At 40.5% G+C, this 12,116-nt stretch overlaps 1 long non-coding RNA gene across 3 annotated transcripts in view; it reads right to left on the reverse strand.

Annotated features, from left to right (window-relative positions):
* Positions 1-12,116, reverse strand: part of LOC146572785 (uncharacterized) — a 42,549-nt gene that overhangs the window by 19,917 nt on the left and 10,516 nt on the right. For 2 of the 3 annotated variants that reach the window (XR_014892751.1, XR_014892750.1), the window contains exon 1: positions 1,676-8,325. This is a non-coding gene — a long non-coding RNA (uncharacterized LOC146572785). Of the gene's footprint in view, positions 1-1,675; positions 8,326-12,116 lie in introns of those variants that run through there. The other variant, XR_014892752.1, reaches the window with a different exon arrangement.

Consider the following 12,116-nt stretch of genomic DNA (forward strand, 5'->3'; position numbering starts at 1 on the left):
GTGGGTGTATATGGTCTGGGTCAAGGCTTTTTAGTACATTAAGACCTTAACTCTGCTCCAGGGGACTCTTACTCCACACCCACGCCTCCATTTATTAAACTCTGGACCACATCAACATTCCTGGGATTAGACACAAACCATATAGCTACACATGCACTCGCGATATATTATCGCTGTGAGATACATTCATATATAGCCAGCATGAAACTGTTGGTCAGCCCTCATGTGAGAGCTTAATAGGGTCTTTTGGCTGTAATGAGCAGAGGGACTGACACATTTATTCTGTATCTAAGGGCACTTTGCAAGATAATTAAGGTGGCTACAACCACATTTAAGTAAATTCTCCTTCATTTGCTCAGTATCTAAAAAATATAAAAAAATGGCCTTGAGTATTCCACCCGGTGGGGGGGGTTGATGATGTCTCCAGTAATTCGCAGTATAATTTTGGATATCTGGTGACAACTCAGAAAAGGTTGAGTCACAACTTTAAGTTGTTTTTTAATTTCACTTTTGCAGTTTTGTTATGTTTAGGCACCAAAACTGCGTGATTATGGTTAGGAAAATATTTTTGGTAACCATTTCCTGGAAGACTGTCTCTTTTTAGGTGAGTCACGATGAAAAACATTAACCAGCCCCAATATGATTTTCCTGATTTTCTGTCAAAAATGTGTTACAGTGGCTTGAGAGGTTTTCTTAATTCACTTCAGTTGTGTGAATTAACTTGCCAAATTACATACGTCGCCTCGAAGCACGATGTATTGTAAAGTAAAGGCCAGAAAACAGAGAAAATCCCAATATTCAAACATTAAACTGAACAAGCACTTGGCAACAGTGGGAAGGAAAAACTCCCATTTAACAGGAACAAACCTCTGTCAGAACCAGGCTCAGTCAGGGGCAGCAATCCAGTTAATGGTACATAGTACACGCTTGTGAGCACAGAACGCCCGCCCACTGACTTCTATTAACGAGGGGCAGCCAATCAGAAGAAAGGAGGATGAACTAAGGGGCTGCACCAGTAATGTCCAGTATAATATAAGGATGATGTTGCTATAAATTGACTCCAGCAGTATCCAAACATTTTTTAAAAATGGAGCTGGATATAAGCACAATATAACACACACACACATATATATGGAGGTAATACACAGTGCTCTCTTTTGTACAGGGTATAAACAGCATACTGAAGCTCCCTCTCTCTCACTGTCACACGCACTTCCTGTTAAGCCTTTAATCACAAACATGCTCTTTTTCAGTCCTCATGTTTACCCAGACAGATCAATCCAGCTGATCCAGCAGCTGCTGGACCTTGATCTCAAACTACCCCTGACAGATAGAGCCCCTGTTGGACAACATGCTCACTTTACTGCATGGGTAGAAGCAGGGATATCATTTATTTAGGCTGCAAATACCAAATTTATGATTGTGTGTGATTGTATGTAAATGTAGTCTATCTAGTGGTCCAGTGGAGCTACAATCTCTTTTAGAGGGGTATCATTATGTATGAGTGTGCATATATTTGCACGTACAGTGTTATTTCTTTGCCTCTGTACTGGTTTATGGTTGCACACATATATTCCTATATGTATTCCACCTGTGCGTGCGCCTGCATGCCTACATAGTGGGTGCTTGCTTCTGCATTAGCATGCATGTGTCAAGAGCATGGGTTGTAACTCACTTTGACTTCGAGCGAGGCCCCTGGCAGGGAAAGCTGTGGGCCTGGCAGGTCTCAGCAGGGCTCTAAAGCGGCTCAGCTCCGCTGGTGGCTGCAGGCCCGTCTCCATGTCACTCGGAAGATGTGTTCACAAGAACTCCTTACTGGGAGGCCTCCAGCAAGAAAGCAGGATAAATGTCATCATGTCTTATTGCTGGCAGCCATGTTAGCTCCACAATAGGTTCAGAGAGACTGTGCTGTAGAGAAGCACAGAGATTCATGCCAGTTGATTTGTACAGTGTTTGCCATTTTCCCATTATTAATGGCAGCAAGGCCACTGTTAGAGCTGCTGCAGGCCTGCCAGGTCTGCCTTAGAGAATAGGCAACTATGTGGCACCTCTTAAATTTTATCTCTGGCTCTTTCTATTCAACTTTCTAAAAGTACACAAAACAAATTAAAAGATTAATAATAATATCTGACAAGGAATTGACTTAAAAGTTGCTATACTTAATTCTGAAATTGATATATTTAGTTTAAGTAGCAGTATTATAAAACAAGGGTTAGCAGCCAGCTTAGCTCTGTAAAATATGTATTAGACAAAGTCAAAAATGTATATTTTTAAAATTTATATCCCATATGTTTAATGCACATACAGTCAAAATAGAAGAAAAGGTATGTTTTTTGGGATTTATTTTTAAAGAGCGGGTGATTTATGTGAGGAAATGTTCCCCGATAAACAGAAACTGGACCCAGTAGCAATATGAAGAGGAACTCACGTAGCTCTTAGATGAAAATGCCTGCTAGGCAGCAAAGTATAATTTCTGTGTGCTACGGTAAACAAAACAAGTCCAAACACATCAATCACATATCAAAGGTCACGAGGCTTATCTCAGAATACAGAGTATGTCTTTAAAATATGGGTGCTGTTCTCAAGTATCTTTTTCAAAGTACTAAAAGTGGTTTCAGAACATAACTCGTGTGTGGGTAAAACAGCAAATAACAAGTAAAAAAATTTTTTCATTCTTTTGTTCTACTTTACAATAAATAAATAAGTTTGATGTAATTATCCATTTTCTGGTTCAAATGCTTCTTCACTTCCTAAAAGCAAACAACACAGAGAAATCATTAAGAGTTAAAAACACTGGAAACACTTTCATCTCCAACAAAGGGACCATTGTGGTTTTTCTTTCAGATGTTATAATCAAAAATGTCCCAAAAAAAAGGAAAGAAAGAGGAGAGGTACTAAGCCAGTTCCCTAGTTGACATCTAAAAATGACATGCTGTCTTCTGGCCCTGGTATTTCTAGAAAAAAATGCAGCATTATACATATATAATATAATATAATATAATATAGTTTCACTATTATCTCAACAATTCACAAATTTAGATTTTTGCCATTATTGTATTTAAATGCATCGTTCATTGCCATGAATTCACAATAAATTTAATATAATCTAAAGATGCCATGTAGCTCAGCACAAACAGCCTGCCTGCCTGGATTGCTCGGGCCGAGTAGGTTGAGACAGGGAATGAAATGCATAAAGACGTGGATGTGGAAAGTGGGTGAAGCGATTCAACTAAAAGAGGGAGAAAACACAAAGATAGAGTCGTGGGACGAAGGTGGAATCGGGTACAGAGAAGCGAGAGCGGAGCCATAGTGAGAGCGAGGTTACGGCCTGGACCCTGACCCAGATTTTATATATGGTCTCTGACAACCTGATCTGACCATGCTGCTGTGTGGTCTTCTTGTCTTTCCATTCGTTATGGGTGCATGACGACCACAGAGATCTCCTCCTAGCTCTCCGTGCAGTCGTTTGACGAGATGGAGCACGTTCGTTTAATGCCGCATTAAAGTGACGCCAAGCTCGAGGTCAGACGTCGCAAGGTCCTCTTTTGTGATTTTCAAAAATGTACATGCTCATCCAGCAACGATGGAGAGAGAGCTAGAAAATGGAGATCCATATAATTACGTTATGCAGCTGCTTAAAAACAGAGGTTTGTCAGTATTATGAATAAGAACATTTTCCATGCAGACTGGAAAATGTCTTAAACTCAAAGGGTAGAAAATTTATTTATGTACCAGCAAAGAGAAGAACACTCTGTGCAAAACAAAGTCACTGGCAGTTTGTAGGAGCTCGGCTTTTAGTTTTGCTGGTTTGCTGACAATGCCTACGCCTGCTTGGTTACTTAATGGCCAAGAAGGAGCAAATCCACGTGCCCATATCAGCAAACGTACATGCTCAAAAAAACAAGAATCTACATAATTTCTCTTAAATCTTTCTGCTTGCAACAAAAGGTTTTCATTCTTAAAATATTTTTTAATTTTTAAAAAAATCCATACAGGGATAGAAAAATGTACAATTCGAAGAAGTAGGCAGATCATTTCTCTGTGTACCAGTAAGAGAAGAACACTGGGTGCAAGCTGAAGTCTTTGGCAGAGGTTGCTGGCACTCGCTTTTTGCTTTTGCTGGTTTGCTGGCAATGCCTACGCCTGTTTGGTTACTTAATGGCCAAGCAGGAGCTATAACCAAGCCAGCTTCTTTAGAAGAAGAAATCAAGATTTTGGGGCATTTGGCAGAGTTAATGGGATTATTTTTTAATAGCCAGTATTAATAATTCATAATAAAATCCTATCAGAGAGACACTATCATAGTAGTGTCTGTTGTAAAGCTGCGGTTTTTATTTGCTCCATTATTACTAGCAAAATAAAACGGGGAATGGGTATGACGTTGTCTTTATATTTGGGAGGTATTACAGTTTATAGGGGGGCCGAATGTCGGTGTACATTTCTTGAATTTATAGCCTGCCTCTGTGGATAAACATAAACCGACACACACACACATGCGCACAACTACACTGTGTGTTGAGATCACTGGGAGTTAGGTGACAGATACTGAGAATGCCTGGGCCTAAATTAAGCCCACTGCTTCATCAAAAACATCCTGCCTTTCTGCTCAGGCTGAGATTGTGTTCGCTTTTCACGGGGAGCTCAGGTAAGCTAGTGGGGGCAAACGCACTTTTATTCACACGCACGCTCAAGCATTACATTTTGTTACAGAGGCTGTGAGAAGCGATGGAAAACTGTCCTGTTTAATCTATTTAAAAAAAATAAGCGCTATTCCTCATATTATTCTTATCACATATTTGCGATGATAAAATTGACTCACTGCAGCGTTGCTGTTTGTTGTGCCAAGAACAAAGACATGGAAAAAATGTAATATTGCTTTATAACCGTCGCTCCTTCTCTGCAAATAAAAGACATGCACCGCTTGGGATGATTTCTTAAATGTACTGTATAAATTCTTTAAATGATGACAACATAGCTGAGCTTAGCCGAGTTGACACTCGCATGCATACATGCACACAGATGTCGTTAGAATTCTAGAAATGTTCCTAGTGCTGTAGGTGTGTGGCAAGAAGTTAAAGTAAAGAGTTTTACATAAAAAAACCATAAAAGTAGCTCATAAAACACGTTTTACTTTAACGTAAACACTCAAATAAAAATCTATACATGACACAATGAATGCATTATTTTGATTTTTTACAGTGAGGATCTGTTCAGAATGAGTTCTCCTCTAAAACACACGAAGGCATGACCTTTGCTTCAAATGCAGCATTGTTCTTCTGTTCAGTTACTTCTAGGAAATGTTTTGAGTACCTCTTTCCATATGCTTGCTGGGAAGGAGAATAAATTCACCTGTATATACACACGATCACAGTGTGACCTATATACAGTAACAAAGAGCCAAAAAATTGGGTGTGAGCATAGGAGGCTAAGGAGGCCAGGAGGGAGGGAGGCAGGGAAGGAGGAGGAGGCGAGTTCTGCACCACTCTGCTCCAGCTCCGACTCTACTGGTGACCCCGCGGCTGTAAATCTGAAAGCAGAAGACCATTCCTCACTTCTTGTTTTTTTCCTTTCTCCTTTTCCCTCTCTGGCCCTTTCACATATCAGCGTCTGTGAATGACTTTCAGTATTTGATCTCGGCTCATTACATCTGCTCGGCAAGTCACAGTAGGATATTTAGTTTTACAAGTGAGATCGGGAGGTGAAAATAAGCGTTTAGTTGCAGATGTTTGGGACTCTTTCAAACGACAACTTGAAGTTAATCAGATATGATGTGACCGTCACCACAGCAAATGTCACTGTTGGCCTCTTTGTGTTAACAGGCAGCTTAATTAAGCAGTCACGCTGCCTCGACGTTCAGTTCGGTAAGCAGAGCTACATCGCGAAAACAAGTATTAAGCCATTTTTACTCGTGCTCATTAAGCATGCATGTCTTCTTATTTACACCCACTTCAAAGCTTTCTGTGTGACAGTTGCCAAGCGGGGGGAAAAAATTAAAGGGAAAAGGCGAGAATAAGAGAATAGACTCACTAATACAGTCAATTTCCAGGAAAACCTGACTGTGACCAGTTAATTATCTTGATGCCTAACACACAACATGTCTGTCTTAGCCCAAATTCAATGCCGTGGCAGCTGTTAGAAAAGAACAAAATTTGGTGACGGCCAGGTAGAGGTTTTTAATGTAGGTCCCACCGCTTTTCACCAAACTACGACTGAAATGTTTGTCAAAATGACACTAAAGGTATAATATCTGCAGGGGAGTTGCGTTTCCCTAGCAAAGTCTTCCCAAATGAGTCCTCCTAATGTAATAGAGTAAACAATTCTTGGCTTCTAGTTTTAGAGCCAACTTCCACATTTTAATGTTTACCTACCTAATTCCCTCCAGCATGAGACTGGGTGGAAAAACTGCCATACGACCGAGTCACAATTCCAAAACCTTAATGAATGACTGTTTTAGTTAGGATTTTTCAGGGATCATTGTGCATTACCTGTCAAAATTAACTATATCAGCATTTCTGAAGACACTGCCGGAGTCTGTGTGTGGCTTAGTATGAAAATGTCCATGAGCAAAAGACTAATATACGTTCTCATGTGTGTGATCTGAGATCATAACTCTGTGAAACAGTATCAACACTGGAAATGTGGCCTGCTCTTTAAGAGCTGCTATTTTGCCAACAAAGAATGCCCAAAGCTTCATTACTAATCTAACTATATGACAAGACTGACGAGAGAACCTCAGAAGGAAACTGAAAACACAATGAAGATTTAAGCTTTACCAGATTTTAAGAAAATGATCAAGACTGTGATTTTCCCACATGCCGTATTTAGTCCCACAAGGATCCTGTCAAGATCACTTGAAAGTTGTGCAAAGTCTGACCTTTTATTTCTTGTTATTTTACAGTGATTTAACAAAAACTACAGCAGGGAGAAGAGTATAAATACTATTAAAATATTACAGCTGGTGTTTCTGACACAATCAGACAACATTATGTCAGCTGAATAATAGAAACCCAGGCAGACGTCACAATATTTTGGACGTCAGACAGCATCCTGTCAAAAAGACTGCAGTATGCCCAGTTTTTGTTTGGGTTTTTTTGCATTCTCTCTTGTAGTTTTATGAATGTAACACAACATTTTGGAGCGCGCACACACACACAAGTGAGCCAACAGAAAGATGATATTGGTTCTGTCAGTTGTGGCGATGGAAAACAATAAAGTCATTGTCCCTGATCACTGAATCTCGGTCAGTGTGCTAGCAAAATACGGTGTAATCTGTTTCATTATACCGCCTTAGAAAAATACAAGCCAATAACATTATGCTTGGTCAAGTAGGAGTCATGATACCTTTTTCACTGCTTAGCTGTCAGCTTAGAACAGAAAACTTGGGTTAGAGTTTGCACAGGCTCACCACAATTGGACAATGGAAAATTGGAAAAATGTTGCCTGGTCTGATGTGTCTTTATTTGGAAGGTGAGGTCCGTATTTGGTGCAAACAACATGAAAGCATGGATTCATCCTGCCTCATATCAACAGTTCAGCCTCGTGGTGGTGGTGTATCAGTGTGGCAGACATTTTCATATTTTGGGCCCCTCAAGTACCAGCTGAGCATTTTTTAAACACCACAGTCTATCTGAGTACTGTTGCTGACCATAGTGTACCCGTCTTCTTCTGGCTGCTTCCAGGAGGATAACACACCACATCACAAAGCTCAAATCATCTCAGGCTATTTCTTTAAATGAGTTCCCTATCCTCAAATTGCCTCCACAATCACCAGATCTCTATCCAACAGTGCACCTCTCGGATGTACAGTCAACAAATCTGCAGCAAGTGTGTGATTCTATCAAGTCAATATGAACTAAAATCTCTGAGGAATGTTTCCAGCAGCTTTTTGAATTTGTAGCGAATGAAAGCAGTTCTGAAGGCAAAAGGGGTTCCAACCAACTACTAGCAAAGAATAACTAATGAAGTGTCTCGTGAGTGCATATATCTGATAGAAAGCGAGGAAGTCTCCTAAATAGGTCCCCGTTTAAATTAAAAATTACATATAATCTAAACATTTAAATGGTAGTGTTTGCTGGAGTTGACGCATGACTTAGATTTCCAAAATCCAACAGACCGCAAGACCCTTAGGCATGAACTTACCTTCCATTTTAGTTTGAGCTCAGCTTATAGCGGTGATTCTGAATTGGATTATTTGTATTTGAGATGCAGTAGCTGATAAAATCTACAAGCACCCTGCAGGCAAAACTGCAAACTCGCACAAATGATGTGAAGAGTGGCTGAAATTCTGAGAATTATTCCTGGAGGGATTGCTCATTGTATAAACGGGATGCTTATTCAAGCTTTTGACATTTTAAATGATGAAAGAAGTTGTGTAGTTCTTTAATAGCTTTTTAAATACTGGCTTTGTTAGCTTTGCACACTGTTGGATACGGATGGGTAGAGAGGGGAGGATGGCAGGCTGGGGTCTGATGAGGGGAATTTCGTACACTGACAAAGTTTAGCCAAGTTTATCTTACAAACTCCATCACCTCCTGACCCACCCCCTTCCACCACCATCCTCCCGTACAGCTTTTAGGAAAATGGGAGTGCTTATTCTCTTATGTGCATGTGCTTTTTAACAAGTTGATTTATGAAACAAGTGTAACTGTTTCTAAGGCTTTGTTGGTAAGATAAGCAGCGTTGCCTCTACATCTCCTCAGCTGATGTTGCTTAAAGGCATTTGTATCCTCCCCTGGCTTAATACAGCCCGAGACAATTTGGCAATTATTCGCACAGTTTGAAATGTCAGCAGACGTGAGAAAACTGAGAGGATATGAGTCTGTGATTCATTGTTGTGTCAATATTTCCAAATAAGAACAGGCTCACTGTGCTGTAGCTCCACGTAATCACTTTTAAGTATGATTAAAACCGATACCTTTTAATGGAGCCATACAGGCGTACACACCTTTCCAAATGTAGGTGGTGGGAAAAGGAAACTGAGAATTGTTGGCGGTGAGCATATACTGTATCTCTCAAGTCCTCCATTTATATTCATTATATGCGTTGGCGCACGCGTGTTTGAATGAACTGGTTTGTTTTGAGCACCCTGAGCTTTCAAAGAAATAGCTCGGCATTTTTGAGAAGCACGCGCACTTTCTTTCTGGCCAAGAGTTAGATGAGAAGACTGATACCATTCCTGTGTCTGTAGGGTGAGCATGCAGCTGGAGCCAGGAGCTGTGACGCAACTTGTTTTAATTCAGTTTAGGGATGAAATGATTAGGTGATTGATCGGTTAGTAGATCGACGGAAAATTAATCAGACTTGTCTGTGTTAATGCAATTATCTCTGCAGTCATTTCGAAAGCAAAAATGTGAAAATACTGCCACATTTTCTAAAATGCCAGAATGTGATGATTTTCCTTGCAGTTTTCTTACATGTTATAGATATAATTATTAACTGAGGAGGAAAACTGCTAATTAAGCACTTATGCACATAAGTTACAAGCAAAGTTTAAAAGCTGGAAAACACCAGTGCAGTCATCTCTACGCCACGGTGCTGGACGGCAACAACATCATCACATTAATCAATACCAGCTGATGTATAACTCTGAGGAGATAGTTACTATCAGGGTTATGTGAAAGCTGATTACTTTCCTCACTGTTTGCTCAGGTTGAGCCTGTTGTCAAGGGCTGATTGGCTGAAAGCAGGTCAAGAAGGTTCCTTCTCTCTATTTATTTATTTATTTTCTTTTAAAGAGGGGCACACAAGAAATGCCTGCTCCGCTTTTGATCGCCTCGACACTTTTGTTTGCAGTGTTTGCTCTAGATTTGAGTGGCTTTCAGATCCTGCTGGCACACACCCTAATGGTTAAAGTCTCTTTGCATAAAGATTGGAAACGCGAACGTGGCTAATATGACTCGGCCTGTCAGCTCAGTAATTAGCTTGTTTTATCTCCATCAATTACAGCTGTACAGAAAGGATTAGGTAAACAAAGGTATTTTGTGTCAGACTCATACCTTGTTAGAAACTGGATGATAACAAGAAGACTTGAGGTTGCCAAGAAATCACACATTAGCCCTTTGAAACTAACAAACTAGTCTTTTATCACTTATATGAGGTGCTTGTAGGTGGAATTTTTATTAACTTATAACAGAGAAGGCATGGCTTCTTTCACATTTTTGTATTAGGCATTATCCCACAAAGAGGATGCCCACAGATTTTTGGTCCCTCACAAGGAGATGCGATTCAGAGTAAAAGGAAATGTGTGGTTTAACTGTTTAAGATTTAATTTACTCAAACATATTAGACTTTTCTGTCAAAGACATTTGCAGACAACATTAAATTTAAAAGAGAGCAATTAAAGAGGTGTGTGACACTCTTCTTTTCTTTAATATTATAATATGTTAGAGTGATGAGCCAATGAGCCACGAGCTCGGGCTTCAGACTGCTCCAAACACTCAGTTTCAGGCAGGTTATTTTCTAGTCATGGCTCTTTATAATGTGAATAAATGTGGATGTCCTGGTCATATGAATAACACCGAAGCCCCACCACCGTCCAAATCCTTTGCTTGTGAGGGGCTACCAATCAGCAGAAAGTTAACGTAAAGGGAGTTAAAATAGCTTATTCCACTAGTTGAACTGAGAGCCTGAACAGTATTAAAACAAGGGATTATTTTGAACTCTGAATCATGCAGGGCTACTCTAGTAGAGTCCAAGAATAAAAATAAGTGTTGGGAATGAGCATAATAGGTTCTCTTTAAGTGTTTTTTCCACATAGCGATGAAAGAAGAAGAAGAAGGTGTATTGGAGAAAAAAGTCAACATTAAAAGTGGCGACATGACCACAGGAATTTGCCTCAATCGGAAACCATGTTTACGCCATTCCTGCGCGGACTCTAAGTTGTACATGTTGTTTGCAGTCAGACATCTACGCTGCCCAAAATTACCCATCCTGTGTGTCAACGAGATAAGTCAACACAAAAACAGCCAAGTACGACAAGAAAACACAAGAGGCACGAAGAATGAAAAATGAAACCCTGTCAACCCAAATAAGAACATCATGCAAGCTCTTCTGAATATTTGGGATGCAAATGTAACAGATATTTCCAAAACTGTTGGTTTTGGAGTCTAGCCTGCGCTGCACCGCTGTTCTTATGCCCAAGGAATGAGAAGGAAGTTCCAAGAAGGCACATTTCTGGGTCGCCTCAGGCCTGGCTGTCACGCCGCGGCTCCTATTATTCCTGCGCCAACATGAAACAGCTCGTCGTTTAAAACTAAAAAGATGTGCTCCACACACAGGCGGCATATTCATGTCCACATCAGTTGCAAAGATTACTGTGAGAAAAAACAATGCAGGTGCTGATATTTCACAGACCTGTCAGCTGTGCAGCTCAACAATACATGCACACAACAAAAGAGAGCATAAAGGACATAAAAACACATGCACAACCTGCCTTTTCTTCTGAAAAACTACTACGAAAGGATCATGCTGCTCCTGTGACTGATGATTTTGCCAACATAAAGACTGAAAAAGCAGCAATTGATGTTTTCCAAGTGGCTTGAAAAACTTCCACTGACAGTTTCGATTGAAGCGGAAAACCTCTTTTCTGTAATGGAAGAAGGTTTTGGGGGAAGATGGGTTTTCCCTTTTTGTAATATCCTCAGAGCCATGCTTGGCACCGACGCCCTCTGGACTGGAGGATCTTGGCTCGGAGCAGACAATGGGGCTTCAAGTGAGTCATAGCAAGTAGAAGAAAAGATCAGAGAAACCATAAAGCTTTGTCATGCTGCTGATTAGCTGTAACAAATGTTACAGGGAAGTTTTAGGGATCGCAAGCTTTTGAATTTAATGGAACACCGCGCTAAAAGTGGCCGAGCGGCAGCTCACCATTAACCCTCTTAGCTGTGAAGAGCAGCAAAGAGTGCGAGGAGTAAAATGGCCACCTTCTCATTTCGCCCGCTGAAGTGCTTGGACTGATAAAACACTCACTGCTGCGGGTTTGTTTGGTGAGAATTGGCTGCGGAGCCACTTCTTTGGCAAATGATCTTCCTGCCAAAACAAACAGCCGCTTTTCTTCACCCCTTATCCACATATGCACACAAACACACACATTTTACTTGCTGACTCCACACAATGGC

The sequence above is a fragment of the Mchenga conophoros genome, linkage group LG6 (assembly GCF_057382185.1).
Source record: "Mchenga conophoros isolate Kocher_MC1m ecotype Shallow Benthic linkage group LG6, M_conophoros_male_GT1.1, whole genome shotgun sequence".
Taxonomy (NCBI): domain Eukaryota; kingdom Metazoa; phylum Chordata; class Actinopteri; order Cichliformes; family Cichlidae; genus Mchenga; species Mchenga conophoros.